The 17,575-nt window shown below is 57.3% G+C and overlaps 1 long non-coding RNA gene across 1 annotated transcript; it reads left to right on the forward strand.

Moving 5' to 3' along the window:
- Positions 1-10,071: 10,071 nt before the first annotated feature.
- On the forward strand, positions 10,072-17,151 carry LOC134472949 (uncharacterized). Its single transcript, XR_010042990.1, has 2 exons — positions 10,072-10,765; positions 11,933-17,151. It is a non-coding gene; the product is annotated as an uncharacterized LOC134472949 (long non-coding RNA).
- Positions 17,152-17,575: the final 424 nt, after the last annotated feature.

Below are 17,575 nucleotides of genomic sequence, written 5' to 3' on the forward strand. Positions count from 1 at the left end.
ACCTCTGGGTCCACCTGTATAGACGGGGTGAAGGGACCTCTCTTGGAGGCCTGGAAGGCTCTGCCCCAGCCCTGTCCCTCCTGCCTCTGCAGCCACACCATCTGCTTCTGCCCTGACTTCCTGCAGCTGCAGCCAGGAGCTTGGGCTCCGGAGCCAGGATGCCACCACTCATTAGGCATCACTTGCCTGTGCAAGTGGCCCTGCCTCGCAACCTGCGTTCCTCATCTCCAGAGCGAGGTCACCCTGGAGCCTGCCTCCAGGAGCAGCCATGGGTCTTGAACGATTAAACTAATGTCCTTAAAAGGTGTGCAGCGTCTGAAAGGACGGGAAGGGTGGGCTGGCGTGGGTGTCCTCCTGGATGAGTGTTGCATTGCTGGTCCTCGGGCCAGTGCGGCTCAGCCATGCCTGCCCTGATGGGGCAGCCTTAGCCAGCCCTGGCCCGCTGGCGCTGCCTCCTGAGTCGCCGACCAGGAGTCATTACACGAGCCCCAGCCCCACTGGGCACCCAGCGGCCTCACAGGCGGATTCCAAGCGAGCTCAGCTCTTGCCAGGCCCTGCTCTGCCTCCACCTCGGGGCCACCACCGTCCACTGGCTGAAAGCCTTGGCCTCAGCCCTCCTTCCCTCCGCCCCCAGTGCCTGCAGGCTGATGGCCCCTCGCATCTCTAGAATTGTTCATCCCTTCCCATGTCTAGCCACTGCCTGGTCCCAGTCCCTTGTTTCTGTCACCTGGACAGAAGTAGTCACTTCCTAATGGGCTCTCGGCTTCCGGGTTTGTCTCCTGTCCCATTTGCTCTCCACTTAGCAGCCACACTGATTCCTCCCAGACAGATACTTGCTCACCATCATGTCACACCAGTCACCTCATTAACACTCTTCACTGTGTTTCTGTGGTTCTTGGGCAAGAATGCAAACTCCCTGACATTTTGTGGGGTTCCCAGCTTCAGGGCCCAGCCCCTCTCTGTCATGTCACTCTCTACTCCAACCTGGCAGGAAGCCTGACCTCCTGCCCCTGGGTCTTTGCACACACATCCTGGTGGCATGAAGCTCTCCAGGCCTGGTCCCTACACTCACAGATTGGCTGTTTAGAAGCTGTCTAAGGCCCTTCTGTCCTGGCCATCTCCCACTCCCGCTGGGTAGTGGCAGATAAGTCAGATACGGACAGCACACGGACTGAGTCCACCACTGCCTAGCTGTGTGGCTTGGGCAAGTCTTTGGATCCCTCCAAGCCTCAGTTATGCCATCTGTAGACTGGGGTCAATGTCAGCTATGACTATGGAGAGGATGGCATGAAGTAAAGCCATGACGTGTTTAGCACCAAGTAGCCGGGTGGGAAGTGCCCAGTAGTAGTGAGGAAGGTGATGACTATTTGAACCTCAACCCGTTTTTCTGGGCAGAGGAACATCATACTCTGGGTATAGACATGGCTATGGTCTCTCCCTTGCTTTCCCTGGAGCGCTGGGAGGGAGAGGATTACCTGAGATATACAGAAGGTTAAACTGAGGTTGGTCACCTGCTTTCTCAGTCTGGGCAGGCATCTAGTCCAGTGCTCCCTGGACAGAGATAGCCTCTGATACCCCCCATCCATGCTCGGTCTTTCTAATAATGCCAACTTAGTAAAGTACCACCTTGCCACATGCTTTTAATACAGCAAAATGCAGGAGGACGTGGTATCATGATCCCTATTTCACAGTAAGTCAGTTGAGGCCCAGAAAGCTTAAGCCACTTTTTTAAGGATGCACAGCTACCTGGGGGTTGTGGTCCTCTCCTCCTTCACTCCCTGGCCAGCCTTTCCCCATCCTGGTCACCCGGCCTGGAGTGCCCTGGCCACCCAGGGGCTGTGCATGTCGCTGCAGTTGGGTTTGGCAGCATTCAGCACTGAGAGCGGTTCAAGGCTCTTTCCCTGTCCACGAAAGCGTGTTTCTTTCCGAGGCAGCTGTTCTGGGTTCTGGAGGCTGCGCAGCTCTCAGGCTGGGAAGCGCTCCACCTGCAGGAGAGATGCAAACCTCTCAGGCTGCCTCAGTCGACCTCTCCCCTGTCCCTCCTCTCTGGCTCTGGGGTCTAACCCTGTGTGCTCCTACCACATGATTTGGAGCTACTTTGGGGGTACAGAGGTGCACAGGGGCATACAGGCACACACGTGCACGCACGGGCTGTGATTTGCTCGGGTATGGGGTTTGACTTGCTGCTTTGTGCAGAGACCAAGCCTTGATGTGTGCAGCATTTGTCAGTTCTTGTGGTGTAAGTATCACCACTGCCACCATAGTCAACTCCAGCCACCAACGAGAAGTTGCTGACACGTGACCAGCCCCTGCAAATGGTGCAAATGGGGTCAGCAGCCAGCCTCCTTTTTTATTCTTGTCTCACTGTCACCCTATGCCCTGGATGGCGCACCAGTATGGGTGTGCCCCACAGACACACCCGAGCTGTCTCACTTGCATGTGCACACAGACCTCTGAAGCGTGGCATGCACAGCTCTGCTCTGGCCGCAGCCACAGTGTCTCTTGGACACTTGCTCTCAGTGAGTTCTCATGTACATACATTCACCCTTGCACACTTTCAGTTTCTACACACACACCACGGCACAACCAGGCACACCACGGGGAATGGTCACTGGTGTGCACCAGTGCCCACTCTCCGAACACGCAGACCTGGTGTGCGCTCTGCGGCTCATCCTAGGGACGAGTGTGAGGCGAGCCCCAGCCTCCTCACCTTGGTGCGGGCACACTGCGTGTGTGTGGCACCCTGGCTCACTCAGCGCCCCTCTCTCTGTCCTCCGGGCCCCTGCAGGCATCTCCCCCGCCCGCCTGCCATAACCAGGGAAGCTGGCCGGGCCGGGCTGGAGGGTGTGGTGCTGGGAGGCAGAGAGGAATTCCAGGCGGCCCCCACTGCTCCCCTGGCCCACGTTAAGTGCCTTCAGACTGAAAAGAACCGTCCCGAGAGGCTTTTCCGGCTAGAGATTAATGTCACTGAAAAATGTGGGTCCCGAGCGATTAATGCAGCTTCTTTTGCCACACATTATGTGAGTGCACTAAAGCGAGAGGGGCTCATTTTTGGCATGTTTTTAACCTGCTTGGCTCAGAGTGAAAGAAGAAAGGAAGAGGAGCCTGGGGCCCGGGAACCTGAGGGTGGGGCCTCGTGGGCAGAGGGTGCCCCAGAGGCCAGGGAGGGGAAGGCCGGGTCAGCAGGGTCCCAGCCAACTCATCTCAAGATCTGAGGGAGCCAGTGGTGGACCCACCCCGTCTCCGAGCTCCAGGACTGTGCCAAGTTGCAGGAGACCTGAGTTCAAAGCCCAGGTCTGCGACTGACTCAGGGCAGGTGACTCCAGCTGCCAGGTCTCTACTCTTCTGCCCACCAGATGGCAAGACTGGCCCTCCTGGGCGCAGTGAGGATGAAATGTGACCCTCTCGTGAGGTTCAGAGTGCCAGAAGCATCACGGAGTCCAGCAGCCTCGTGAGGGATGGGACAGGATGTACCCAGTGTGCCTGGGTTAATGGGTGTGAGACAGGCTGATACTCTGAAGCCTGGGCTCCAGGGCCATCATGTGTCCCTGAGCAAATACGACTTGTCTCCCTGTCCCTTGGTTTCTTTACCTGGGAGACGGAGTTAAATGACACCACTGATCAGGTTCTTGTGTGGATTCAAGGTGAGTGACTATACGGGGTGCCCGGGTCTGTGGCCAGTGCCTGCCAGGGCCCTAAGGTGTGACAGGTGCTGAGAGCATCCGTCCTGAGGGTCTCAGTTTGCAGTGGTAACCTCTGTGCTGCCTGGCAGCTGCTCGCAATGAGACTGGTCACATTCACAGGACTCAGTCCCTGACAGTTGGTGACAAGGGGAGGTGAGGAAGGAGGAGCAACGGGGGTCAAAGCTGGCAGAGGGGAAGACGGCAGCCCATATGATGTCCTGGGGTCTGAGGACGGGCAGGGCAGCCGAGTGGGTGGGCCAGGTCCTGTCCCCTGTCCCTCCAGGCACTGGGCAGGTGTACAGCCTCCAGCCCTCAGCAGTTCCAGTGGAAACCCCAAGAGGCTTGTTCTTACCAGTAGGGGAAATTGAGGCACAAGATGGGAAAGCCAACAGGCTCAGGTCTCACAGCCGGGCCCGGGGTAATCCAGGCCCCTTAGGAGTGAGAGGCTCCTGGGGTAGACAGGAAGGGCCATCAGGTTGAGGGGAGCTGGGGAGCCACTAAAGAATGCGTTCTCTACATATTTAAAAACAAAATGAATCATGATATTTCTTGGCTTAAAACTTGTCTGCATGTATGTCTGTAATCCTGGCGTGAGGGAGGCTGAGGCAGGATATTTGAGTCTTGTCTTGGTACCTTAGCAACGTAATAAAACCCTGTCTCAAAATAAAACTAAAAAGACAAAAAAAAAAAAAAAAGAATGAAAGAAAGAAGGAAAAGAAAAGTTTAAAAAAACAAAGAGGGGGACCCTAAAATCTCTGTAGCAGCCTGCCTACTCTGAAGGCAGAGCCGCGCCTGATAGCAGAGGGCTCTGGGTGTCCCTCCGGCTTGGGTAGCGTGACAAGGACTTGTGCATTCTGCCTCCCCCCCACAGGGTCACCCTCAGAGCCCGGTTCCTTCCCTCACCACTCGCAATGCGGGGGCCCTGGTGTAGCCCTCCCAGCCCTGTGCTCGGCTCTGACCGCGACTGTCACTGTGGAAAGTGCTGTGTTCTTCACAGCTCCCTGTTCTGCCATCGAGGCGCTCTGAGGTCGAGCTGTGTCCCTGCCTTGGCCACATGGGCACCACTGGCAGTGCCTGGCAGGAGCGCAGGCTCCTTGGGCTCACTCCAGAGCAGGCCCAGGGGCTGGGCAGCCAGACAGGCCTCTGGGCAGTGGCAGGACTGAGCAGGTAGGCCCCAGGTGCCCAGAGCACAGTCGTAGGTGACCGTGTCTTTGTCTGCCTCCTGCCAGGATTTGGGGAGCACCCATAGTTTAGAAGTAAAGTTCCCCATCTTCTCAATCTCCCTCCTAAGGGCTTGGCCTGGACCCCACACTGAAGTCACAAGATGAGTGATCTGAGAGTGGAATGCAGGATAGGGGCATTTTTAGTTTTATCTTGGATAAAGTTCCATCCTCCTAAAGGCCCAGAGCCTGGGGCAGAGCCACTCAGCACAGCTGCTGCTAGGGTCCTCCCCACAGAAACGAGGAGACAGTGAATGCTCGTTGTTGCATTGTAGTTACTTTGTATGGGGATTGCTTGTTATACAGCAGTAGATAACAGATGCAACCATTCTGGAACAAAGTGCTCTAGCCTATCCACAAACACAGTTCAGTCCAGGGTGGAATATTACACAGCACTGAGAGGCAACAAGTTATCCCTGAAGACTGCAGCAGCCCAGTCCCACACGATCTGGCTGAAGGAGGCCAGACAAAACATCATGGGCTGTGACTGAGCTCCTATGCAGCCCACAAGCTGCAAAGCCAGACCACGGTGGCAGAAGTCAAGACATCAATCAGTAGGATGGGGTGAGTGGGAAGTGGCTTGTGGAAGTCTCTCACACGGGTGTGTGAGGCGTGTGCAAGCCCACTGAGCAGCACATCTATGACTCAGATCTACTTTGGTTAAGGGAGGTTAATGCACAAAGGCTTCTCTGGGGACCAGGATGTGTGCAGCGTGAAATGGGGTGAGCTGGGCTGAGTGCTGCCGGAGACTCTGACTTCACGTTTTCTGAGCGGGTCCAGAAGGGTCAGGGGGAGGAAGGAGGTTGGGGCCTCCCACTCTTCAGGGCTTCGGCCGGGGGTCTCGGCTCTGCAGCCCGCTTCGATGATCGACAGGAAGGGACAAGGGTTTAGCCCCCAAACGGGGGTGAGGTCAGCCGAGGGGGCTTTCCGGGCCAGCGGCTGGGGCAGGGGAAGCCCGCCTGGCTTAGCGCTGTGGGGATTTGTCCTAATCCCATCCCTGCCCTGCAGCCCGTCTAATCCCCACCCGTGGGGCTGAGACTTTTCAGGCTGTGACTGTCTTGGGGGAGCTTCCAGAGGGGCCGCATTCCTCCCTGCATCCCCGCTCCCAGGAGGGAGCCATTGCTCCTTACACTTGGAAAAAGACTCCACAGCTTCTCCACATTTGGGAAAAGCCCACTGTGTGAGGCCCACTTTCCAAAAGACCATGGGCTCTGCCTTGTGTGTCTGGGCCTCGGGGTGTTCCCAGGGAAGTGAGTGTAGAGGATTGGGGTGGAATGAAGGTGACAGGGATTAGTGGCCTCCAAGGCCCCATGTACGATTCCTCTAACCTCACTGTTACTTGACCATCTCCAGCCCCCCGGGCCTCTTGTTCCTAACTCCCAAGCTGGTCTCTGCTCCAGGACCTTTGCACAGACTCCTGCTTGGTGTGTTTCTCCCTGATCTCTGCATGGCTGTTCTGGAGTTCTCAGCTCTCCCAAGAAAGCCTCCCAGGGACCCCATGGCCCATCCTATTTGGGTCTAATTTTCTGCCTTTTCTTATTTCCTCTGGCTGGAATATGAGCTCCTTAAGAGCAGGGGCCTCAACTACTGGCTCCTGCCATCCCCCTTAGCACAAGCCCAGAGCTCAGTGCAGAGCACTAGAGGAAGAGAAACCCTTGGAAAAGGCAACCTCGCCACCCCTGCGGACCACATCTGTGATTTCCCAACATGAAGGGCTGCCCTGGAAACCAGCATGAACACCCACATTACAGATGAGGAGACCAGGGGAGCAAGGGACTTGACAACTGGCCCAAGGTCCCACAGCCCATCAGTGGTAATTTACCCTATCCGGTGACAATGGCCTCTGTGACAGAGAGCAGACACCTGGGCGAAGAATCATTGCTGGCCTTGAATTTTGCTTTTTCATACATGGAAATCCCTGCAGTTTTATTTAGACATGCATCCCCTTTGCTTAGACATCAATGTCTCAACAACCCCTATCTTTCCACCTTTTCTCTCAGTAGCAAGAAAATGTCGCAGGAACGGTCACCGTTGATGCACAGCACGGTGGTTGTGGAAGGAATCTCAGGGGCTGTGTCCTAACAGCGCATCTTACCCGCGGAAATACTGAGGCCTAAAAGCAGGAATCACGAGCCTCAAAGTCAACCGATAAGTGCTTGTTGATCAAATCAACATGACCACATACCTGAGGTGTAGACGAAGGCAGCTTGGCTTATTTGCCAGATCCCAGGTCTCTCCAGTACAGCTCTGCCCAGCGCTCACAGACACTTTTAATTACACAGTGCTAGTCCCATCTGACAGGTGAGGAAAGTGAGACCCAGAAGATAGAGTATGTTGTCCGTGCAGTGGCTTAAGAGACAGTGTTGGAACTGAATAGGTCTTGGCTTTCTTTAGGGGTTCCAACAGAGGGCTCGACAGTGCATGCCCCTGCCTAGAGGAGGAGAGGGAGAAAGAGGAGGAGGAGGAGGAGGAGGAGGAGGAGGAGGAGGAGGAGGAGGAGGAGGAGGAGGAGGAGGAGGAGAAGAAATAGAAGGTTCTGGAAGCTGCAGCTGTGATTGGTGCAGGGCACAGGCTGCCCAGCAGTGTGTGAATCCCTGCCTGGCCAGCTGCCACCACCCCCTTCCCTGTGCCGGGCAGGCGGGAAGGTCTTGTGCTGGGACTTGCCGGGGCGTTTGTGTCAGGCCGGGCTGCAGGTACACACCTACTCCTCCCGCGGCAGCCGGGGGCCAGCACTGAGGAATTCTTCACAAGCGGGCTGCTATTCCCAAGAATGCCATTCTGCCGGAGAGAAATATAATTGCGCTTGGGCTGGGCCCTCTCCACCCTGCAGCCCCGTCCTATCCCCTGCTGAAAGTCACAGAGGCTCTGGAGGCTTCCTAAGTTCACACTGGGCAGCACCTCCAGAGCCGTGGGTCCCCTTTGGAGTGGGCAGAGGGGCTGGCGGCCAGGCTCCCGAAGCAGGGCTCTACCTGTGCCCTGCCAGGCCGGTGTCCCCAGAGGAGGGGACGCAGGGTGAACACCAGGCCCAGGAGTCCTCTCTCTGCCTTCCTGATTCCCAGAGGCAACACCCACTTGGGCAAGGACTGTCCTGGCCTCACATCCTGGACAGAGAGGGTGAGAAGCCATCAGTGGGTCCCTGTTGGGTGCCAGGCACTCTGCTACCTAGTGCCTCCAAATGCCCACATCAGTGCTAGTGTGGCCCATACCACCTTCATTGCAGGCTGGTGGACTCCGAGCAAGCTCAGAGATGGAGGTGCCTCAGCAGAGGCCACACGGCAGGTGGAGACCACTGCAGGAATGACCCCCGGTCCTCTTGGCCAAGTCCCAGTCCCTCCCTCCTGCCACTTGATTTCTTCTTTCTCCTTTCTTGCCAGCATGGAGCTATTGCACAGGTACTGGGCCAGATCTTTGGGCCTCAGTTTCCCCATATATAAGATGCAGTGCATGATGGAACGAATGCTAGTTCCCTTATCTGGCTGGGCCCACCCCAGACTTACCGCAGCTGAATCTGGAAGCCGGGGCCCAGGACCCTGCATTTCTACCCAGCCCATGGGGCAGGAGGAGCCCTTGTGTTCTTGGGGCACTAGCTGTGGGTGGGGCTCCTCAGCTTGAGACAGCCCATCAGCCCAAGGGCAGGGAACCCATTCAGCCTTTGGAAAAGCTGGGGAAGTGGGGGCCACTGAGGCAAATGGCCCGCCTCCCCTCAGCTTGTGGAACCCTTGGTGGCCAGGCTCAGGGCCCCGGAGACTGTCCTCACCTCAGCCCTATCCTTGGGCCACTGGGGTCCTCTCTCCCCAGGGCACCTGTCCCCGCTGTTCACAGCCGAGCTGTGGGTTCCCAGGCCCACGGTTTCCACTGCCTCATGCATCTCTCACCAGCGACAGTGACACTGCCCTCCCTTGGTCACAGGCTTTGTCAAATGTGATAGCTCTTGCATTCTCTTTCTCTTCACAGAGTGCCATGAAGTGGATTCTGGTCGTGTCCCCACCCAACAGAAAGGTAAACAGAGGCACCATGCCATGCGTAGCTGGCCAGGGGCACACAGTGAGAGTGTGGGAAGCTAGGATTTGATTCTGGGCCTCGTCTCCCCTGGCTGGGACTTGACCTCTCATTTCCTCTGGCAAGGACTTGACTACTCCTCTTTCTGTGCCTCCAGCCCCAGCAAGACACGGGCACAGGCAGACCCTGCCTGCTCCCAACCCCACAGGTCTGTCTCAGATGCTCAGGAATTATCCCCACTTCACAGACGAGGAAACAGAAGCACAGGAACTGCGTGATGTGTCCAAGATTCCAGGCAAGTGGCAGAAGCCGTATCTTGAATCTGGTCCCCCAAAGCAGACCTGAGCCGAGGATCAGAGAGCAGACGTGTGTCTGGGAGGGGATTCCCAGATGTACAGCGAGAGGAGCCTGAAACGGGACAGGGGACAGCGGGCCAGAGATGGCGCTTCAGCAGGCAGGTAAGCAAGTGGACTGCTGGGACTTGGTCCCACTGAGGACCTCCAGGGCAGTGTGGTGGACAATTAGAATTGTCCCGCTATGGGATGAGGAGCTACAGGCTTTTGTCCTTCATCTCCTGTCTGTGGTCACCAAAGGCTGTTTGGACACCCTGGCCCAGCAGGTTCTGGGGAGGCGGAGCCATAGGATTTTCGGTAAGAAGCTCATGGGAGGGAGGTGCATGCAGGTAGGGCATGAAAAGCTGCGGCCACAGAAGTGTCCAGAACGGGGTTTTAAGAATCCAAATCTATCCAACCACTTGCCCATCATCCACCTGTCCACCCACCCACTCTTCATCCATCCACCCATGCATGCACCCACGCTCCCATCCTTCCATCCATCTTCTCCTGGTGTTCCTTAGTGCTGCAACTGCAGCTCCAGAGCAGCCTGCCCACACTCGTTCCTGTCACCCCGTTTCTCCGACGGAGCTGTGCTGGTTGCTAGGAGATGACCAGAAAGGGTAATAGTGGACGGGTTGATGCCCGTGGCTTTCCCAAGCCAGGGTGTCCCTGCTCATGGCTCCCCAGCTCCCCAGAGGCTTCCAGAGATAGCCAGTGTTTCTGTCATTCCAAGAGGCCCCTCAGAGGACACAGAGTCCCATCCGCAGCCTGGCTGCTGCTAACCCCAGGGCCTGGGCGGGCAGGCACAGGGGTTAATCCAGGCCTTATCTTCTCTCTTGTTCCAGCCCTGGTGAGCTCTGTGCCTGACTCCCTTGCCAGGACCAGCCTGTGGGGACATGAGCCTGCTGCAGGCCAGTGACATCCAGTGGGGCTTTGCTGAGCAGCCTTGGAAGTTGGGGCAGGGCCATGGAAGCTGTTGGCACCTCTCTGCCACCATGGTGCCCAGAGGCACCACCTGCTTGAGTAAAGATTGTCTTGGCCTCACGTCCTGGACAGAAGAGGCAGAAAATCACCAGTGGGCACCTGCTGGGTGCTGTGTGCTCTCCCTGCCTGGTGTCCCCAGATGCCCACATCAGTGCAAGAGGCGGCCCTTTTTACCTGTGCTGCAGGCTGGTGGAATCCGAGCACGCTCAGACGGAGGTGCCTCAGCTGAGGCTGGTGGAGATCACTGCAGGAGTGACCCTGGGGCCCCAGGCTCTCCCTCCCGCTGAATGCATGTTGCAGGGGTCTCTGGGTCTGGCTTTGCTCACTGTGTCCTTTCTCTTTCCTCCCCAGCACCACTGCCATCGTCACCCTGACAGGCTGAAGAACTCCTTCCCTCCCCCAGGACTGCAACGGTTCCAGGTCATAACAGAGAATGTCAGTGGCACAGGCAACCTGCCACAGGTCACAGCTGTCACTCCAGAGGGGAGCACTGGTTTGGAGAGGGACAGAGCTGGGGTCCACTCCTTCCTGGTGGTATGACCTGGTGAGTCACCTGCCTTTCTCAGGTTCCTCCTGTGAGTGGGAGGAACACACCTGTCCCACGGGGGAGGGAAAGGAATGGGACAAAGTGTGCAGCACGCCCTGGGACCTGTGCCAGCTTCAGACACTGCCTCAGGTGGCTGAGGCTGAGCAGAGGACAATTCTCTGCACCATATACTCTCTAGGAGGAGACAGCTACAAGCCCGTGTCTTTATTAGTATTTATTTTTTGTGGTGGATGGGACCCGGTGCCTTGCACATGCCAGGCAAGTGCTTTCTAAACTGATGTTGTTTAATCTTTAAAATGTGCTCTTTCCACCCATCAGGGAGACCCTGTCTGGTCTGGTGGCCTGGCCTGGAGTTCAGGACACAGGCTTCTCCAAATGGCACACCTGCAGTTCTGGCAAATACAGCAGCAGCAGCAGACAGGGCTCTAGAAGGCCGGAAGGCTGTTGTATATCTTGTCCCCCCCCCCCCCAGTCCCCAGTGGCACCTCCTTAGGAGACTTCTGAGGACCCCAAGGCCCCAGGTGGAACCTCCTGAGGCTCCAGGGGCCCAGCCCTCAGAGTGGGGTGTGGAGAGGCGTGGTTGGCTTGGCAGGCATGCAGAGGCTCCCCAGACCCGACAGGGCGTGTGTGCACATGTGTGCACGTGTGTGCTGTGCTAGGGCCTGGTGGCAAGGAGTGGCCCTGTCACTGCCTGCTCATTACTGCCCCCTGCATCCTCTCTGCCCTGCCCACAGGCACTCTTGGGTCAGCCCTGGGTTTTATAAGATGATTTAGAAGCCACTGAATGGTGGCGGGGAGTGGTGCATCCCTCAGCTGGAGTCTCTCCCTGCAGGGCGGGAAGTCCCCAGCCCGCCTCCTGCTCCTCTTACCCCGGTGGAGCTCCCACCTGGTCACAGGGCTCCACCCCTTCACCCCGGCAGGTGGGGAGATGAGGTCCAGGAAAGGGCACCTGCTCCATTTCCATGAAGCCTCAGTGCCAGGGCGGGACTTGGGGATAAGAGGCCAGGTCTGCAGTGGCAAAAGGAGGCTCAGCTATGGGCGGCACGGGTCTCAGATCGGGAGGACCCCTGGGGCAGGGCCCTATAATAGAGGCTTGGGGATTACATATGGGGCCACCTCTGTTCCTTCAACAAGTCCCTGAGCCCAGCTGCCCTTGATTCCCAGGCTTGGGGCTGAGGATACAGAAACAGAAGACCTCCCCACTGGAACCTGTTGTCCAGAGGAGCCAGCACACGAGGCAGAGCCAGATGGTAGTTCCCAGCCGCTGCATTGCGTGTCTCTGGGAACACCCTGACCTCTTCGCTGTGGTTTCCCCTCCTATCCAGCACAACCATGGGCTTGTGGGTGCCCCAAGGCCATCATGAAGTGGAGGATGAAGAAGACAGTGTAAGCCCAGAGCGGGGTACTGTGCCTGGCCACGAGCTCTGTGGGGGCTGCTGCCATCAGGACTGTGACCGCCCTGACGATCTGCTCTGCCCCGATATTTTGGGTATCACCTTTGTGTTTCACCATGACCCTCACATGGAGCTTGCAGAAGGGAAAACTGAGGCCTGGGCTGGGAGATGTCATGCTTGAGCTCGTATTTCCAGAAGTCAGGCTGGGTTGGAAGCTGGTTCTGTCCACCACACCCCACTGGCTTCACTGAACCATCTGCCCAGCTGAACAGAGCCCTGGGGGCAGACGGGCCTTCCAGGAGCAGAGCTGAGGGCCTGCTGGGATTCCAGGGGTGGGTGGGTTGGGGTCTCCCCTGGCATACCATCCCCCATCTTCTCCCCATGGCTCTGTGCACGGTGACTGCCCGGGCCTGCCTTCCCCTCGTCCCTCATAGCTTACATTCCTCTGGAAGTTTCTCCCTGGCTGACAGAGGGTCAGGCCTCGGCGTGCATAAGCGCGTAGCCCTCCCCACCCCGGGGCTTGGCAGTGGGTTTCCAGGCTCCCTCGGCTCCTTGGTCTGTCCTTGGCCCTCCTGGTCCATCCTTAGGCCTCCCCAGGTGCCTGCATCCAAGTTGCTCAGCTGGAACAACACTGATCCTGGAGACAGAGGCCCGAGTTAGGGCACGGAGCACAAGAGGAAAGTAGGTGGGCATGAGAAAGGGGCAGGAGCTAACACCCAGGGCTGTCTGTCCCCAGTTAGGAAGGTCACCGCTTAATTGACAGTCCTTGGTAAGCCTTGGTTCTCCTCATTTGAAAAATGATAGCATAAACATCTGCCTCTCAGAATCATGAGCATTCCATGAGACTGTAAGATACTCATGTGATGTCTCCCAAGAGGACTGAACAATGTCAAAAACCGGGCGTGGTGGCTCACCCCTGTGATCCCAGCACTCAGGAGGCAGAGGCAGGAGGATCATTATGAGTTCAAGACCTTTCTGGGCTACAGAGTGAGTTCAAGGCCAGACTAAATGGCATAGTGAGATCCTTCTCAAAAAGACAAAAAACAAGACAACAACAAAAAATTATGTGTCTAGATTACAGTGAGAGTTTTCCAGGAGCACAGGGACACCAGAGAGGCCTCCCAGCAGAGGGAATGGCTTGTGCAGAGCCCAGGAGGTTGGACGCGCAGGAGGAGCAGGAGGCTCCATGGACCAGCACTGCCAGGGCCATCTCAAAGCTGCAGGCGCATCACCAGCTAACGCTTAGCAAGACCGTGCCATGAGCTACACTGTCCCTCGTCACGCACCGCCGCCACCATGTCTTCTCCACACCAGTGAGGTTGGCACTGTCATTATCCCTATTTCACATTTGTGGAAACTGAGGCACAACAGAGATGAAGTCATTTGCCCAAAGTCGCACAGTGAGCAGCAGAAGCAGGAAGTGATCCTGGGAAGGGTCTGGGTGACAGTGTGGCAGACGGGGGTCTTGACCTTTCCCATGTCCTCTTCTCCCCCTAACAGAGGCTGGGCCTGACCTTTGGCATCGCGGGGCAGAAGGAGCCACAGAGGTGGCCTAAGTGTTCCCCCGCTGCAACCCTGTGCTTGTCTCATGGCTGGGAGAGCAGGGGTCTAGGACCCTGCCAGGGCGGGGCCAGCTGCAGTGGCTGGTACCTGGCTGCCTGCAGTGGCCCTGGATGTCCACTGCTCAGAGGGTGCCCTCTGGAGGGTGCCGGCAGAGGCAGCTCGGAAGCCCACCTGCCAGTGCGCGTTGGCAGCCTCCTGGGGCCGCAGAGCTGCTGCGCAGGGCGGGTTTGTAAGTACACGTGTCTTTGGCTCCTTCTCCTCATTAAGCCACGTAATGGTTTTGCCCCGCACACATTTGCCACGGCCCAGCTGGGGGGCTTTCAGGGGAAGGCCCGAGCCCTTCTGGGACCATGTCCTCCTTCCCCAGGTTCTGGGCATGGGGACCCAGTGGCGTCTCAGCCCTACTGGGAGCCCTAATGTGTGCACAGCAGGTCCAGTCTGAGAGGAGTGGTGGGTGGAGGTTCGGACCTGGGCCAGAAGTTCACCCGGCCTAGGAGCTGTGGTCCTGGGGTTCCTCAGTGAGGAAGCCACGTGCAGCTCCCCACAGGGTGCTGAGAGGACTGAATCGGGCTCATGTCCACACTCCAGGGCAGTGTGGACACACAAGACAGTGGACTCTCTTCCGTCTTGCAGATTCATTAACCGAGGCGTGGAGAGAAGCCCCTGCCTGCGCCTCCTTCTGCCCTGGGTCACAGACCTCTCTCATAGTCACGGGTCTCAAAGTGGGAAGGAGAAATAGAAGGAGGGGAATCTTCCTTGTTTAAAATCAGCAAGCACGGAACTAGCCTCTTCTCTAAGCTTATAAACAGTGCTGTGTGTGGCTGTGGAAGTCAGGGCAGCACAGAGGCTCAGAGAGGGTAAGTGGCATGCTCCTGGTCACACAGCGGGGACGGACTAGTCCTATAGGTCAGGGGAGACCGATATCCTGGCCTTTCTGGGAGGTTGGGACAGGTATCATTGCCTCTTTGGGCTCAGGCTCTTTGGAGTTGGCAGGCAGAGATTAGAAGGAAGCCTGTGGGAGGCGATGGTGGACAGAACTCAGAGGAGCTGGAGGTCCTGTTGGAGCGGGATGGATGCTGTGACCCTCCTGGCCCAGCCCAGGCACAGCTGTAGCCACCTGCACCCGGCTCTGGACAGGTGCCCTCAGACACTAATGCACACGTATGATGTCACGCATGCCCAGACCCCAGCCACAGGCGTGGTGCTTTCAGACAGACTCCTGTGCCCATGTGCCCATGTGAATGCCCATGTGTGCACCGTGGTGAACATACGATTTCCCTTCTGCACCCCTGCACAGTACACCACTTGGTGGCTGGAGGTTTGCCCTTTTCCATGCCCTGACCCCTAAGATTTCCAGGGAAATAATCAAAACATGACAGAGGAAGGAAAGACACTGAGCGACGTGTCAAAAGAGAAGAGACTTTTGGAATGTCTTTGTGATTGCAAGTCAGTGCTCGATTTAGCCTTTGATTTTCCTGGAGGCCCAGGTAACAAAGGATCGTTGGGATTTTTTACCCGCCCTTCACTGCTAGCACTGTGACAAGAACCATGGAAGCTCTTGGATAAGAAAGCCACCTGGGACCTGGAGACCTATATCAAAACAGCGTGACCGTGCTGAGCGTTCACGATGTCTACTGTCGCTGCTGGGACTTGGGCTGATGGGCCACAGTGCTGAAGTCCTCTTCTTCGTTTCTCACCCCAGACAGGGAGCTCCAGGCCTCTGTCTGAGCTGTGCCCCTGGCCTGGAGCACCCCGCCCACCACTCTGTGCCCTTTCTTTCAGGAATCCTCCCTGAGCCACCCCAGCCTTCTTGGGGCTCCTGGATTGTCTACACACACAGTGCTCCTTCCTGCCAGAGGCCCCAAGGGCAAGGGTGGGGGCTGTTGGTTTTGGCAGCCTCAGTGCCTGGCCCAGGCCTTGGCATGGAGTTAGTGCCTAGAAGGGGTTTGCTGAATGAATACCTGTCGTTAAGAGGCCCACGCCCTGTCCTCCCCTCTGCACCTGTCCCCGGCAGGCAGAGCACCTGGAGTTCTGGTGTGTTGCCTCCCCGGGAGCTCCGGCTTCTCCAGGCCTGCCCTTGCCCGCCCAGGAGGGTGGGGCTTAACTCCCAGGTGTCTCCAACCTCATGGAGCTGTCAAGAGTGGGAGAGGGCTGGAGGCCAGAACTCTCTGGTGCCTTGGCTTGTAGGGATTGGCCAAGCAGGACTAGAGTAGAGGGAGAGCTTCTGACCAGAGCCTCTTTGGTAGTCATTTCTTCACACTCCTTCTCTCCTGCACCTGGCCTTCCCACCTGTCGGTGTTCCATAGCAGCTCCTTTGGTGGGAGCTAGTCTGTCCCCATTGCACAGATGTGGAAACTGAGGCTCAGAGGGTTTTGTTTCCCAGGTTTCTCAGCTTAGAAGACGAGGCCAGGGAGTGGACTCTACACTCTGAATGCTCACAGCCCAAGCACAGGAGGAAAAAATGGAGGAGGTGGTTTGGCATATCTAAAAGGTGACAGCCACTTGGGAGGAGCAGAGGACACTGAGTGTGCACCCTCGCTGTACACCTGTGGTCACACTTACACCACCTGCATGCACACTCATCGGGGTCCACTGTGGCTCCTGCACTCAGGTGGTACAGTGAAGCCTTGGCCCCACCGTGCTCTGGACTGCAAGCCCACGCGCCACTCACGGGTGCCACCCGCACACAGGACACACCGAACCTGCACCTCTCCTTGTCACCCTTCTGCACCCCGTCCTGTGCTATCCACGGAACCCAGTGCTCACACACCGGTGCACATTGCTGCACACCCTGCACACAGCTGCCTCCCGTCCGCAGCCACACACCCTCTCACACCTGGAAATCCCTGGCTCCAGTCGCCACCCTCCAGGGGATGGCCTCGTCGGGCACTGGCTGCTCCTGCCAGCTCTGGGAGCAGGTGTTCCCAGCCGCTCAGGCTTGCCTCGGGGTGGGGCGCGGCCCTGACCTGGGGTACAGGGCCAGGAAGTGCTGTGGGTGCGAGGCCAGGATGCTCACACCTGTGCAGACCTGCCTGGGGTGGGTGCCAGCATGGTGGCCACTCCCTCTACCCTGCAGCCTAGCGTAAGGCAGCCGCTGGCAGGTGGGGACACCGATCTCATGTTCCTGGAGTGTCAGGGAAACCCGAAGTGGGGCTTGGCAGGCAGGCCTGGGCCAGGCTGCTCTCTGATTCAAAGCTCTGACTTTTCTCCGGTGGCAGGCTCTGCATCTCAGCCCTCCCCTCTGTAAAATGGGTATACATGCAGCCCCCCTGCAGGACTGGAGGGAGGCTTAGGCAGACGTGAGTCCCATATTTAGGATTCTAGTAAGACAGGGACTTCGAGGGCTGTGGCTTTCCTGCAGCACCCCTCCTCCTGCCTACTTGCTGTACTTGTAAATACCTTGATTGAATGATAATTCATAATCGACTTTGGTTGAATGGTAATTCATCATCTACAATTCACCTGTTTAAAGGGTGATGGCTTTTAGTACATTCACAGGCAGTCCCGCTGTCCCCAACCCTAGGATATTTTCAGCACTGAGAAAAAGAGACCCTGGTCCTTCAGCTGTCACTGAGGTACGTCCTCAGCCTCACCAAAGTTCCTTCCCATCTCTCCGGGTCTGCCGGCTCTGGATGTTGTACATACATGGATTTATGTACTCTGTGGCCCGACATCTGGCTTCACCACTCAGGACCCCGTTTCTGGGCTCATCCTCCCGTAGAGTTCTTTCCTTTTTATGGCTGTGTCATGGGCCGTTTTGTAGACCGAACGCCTTGTACTTGCTTGCTCTCCTGGTGACGGTGTTTTGATGGTCAGACGTGCGGCTGTGAAGCTCGTGGCTTCCCATTCC

Source organism: Cavia porcellus, unplaced genomic scaffold (assembly GCF_034190915.1).
Source record: "Cavia porcellus strain 051 isolate PalLab524CR breed Dunkin Hartley unplaced genomic scaffold, mCavPor4.1 scaffold_25, whole genome shotgun sequence".
NCBI classification, from domain to species: domain Eukaryota; kingdom Metazoa; phylum Chordata; class Mammalia; order Rodentia; family Caviidae; genus Cavia; species Cavia porcellus.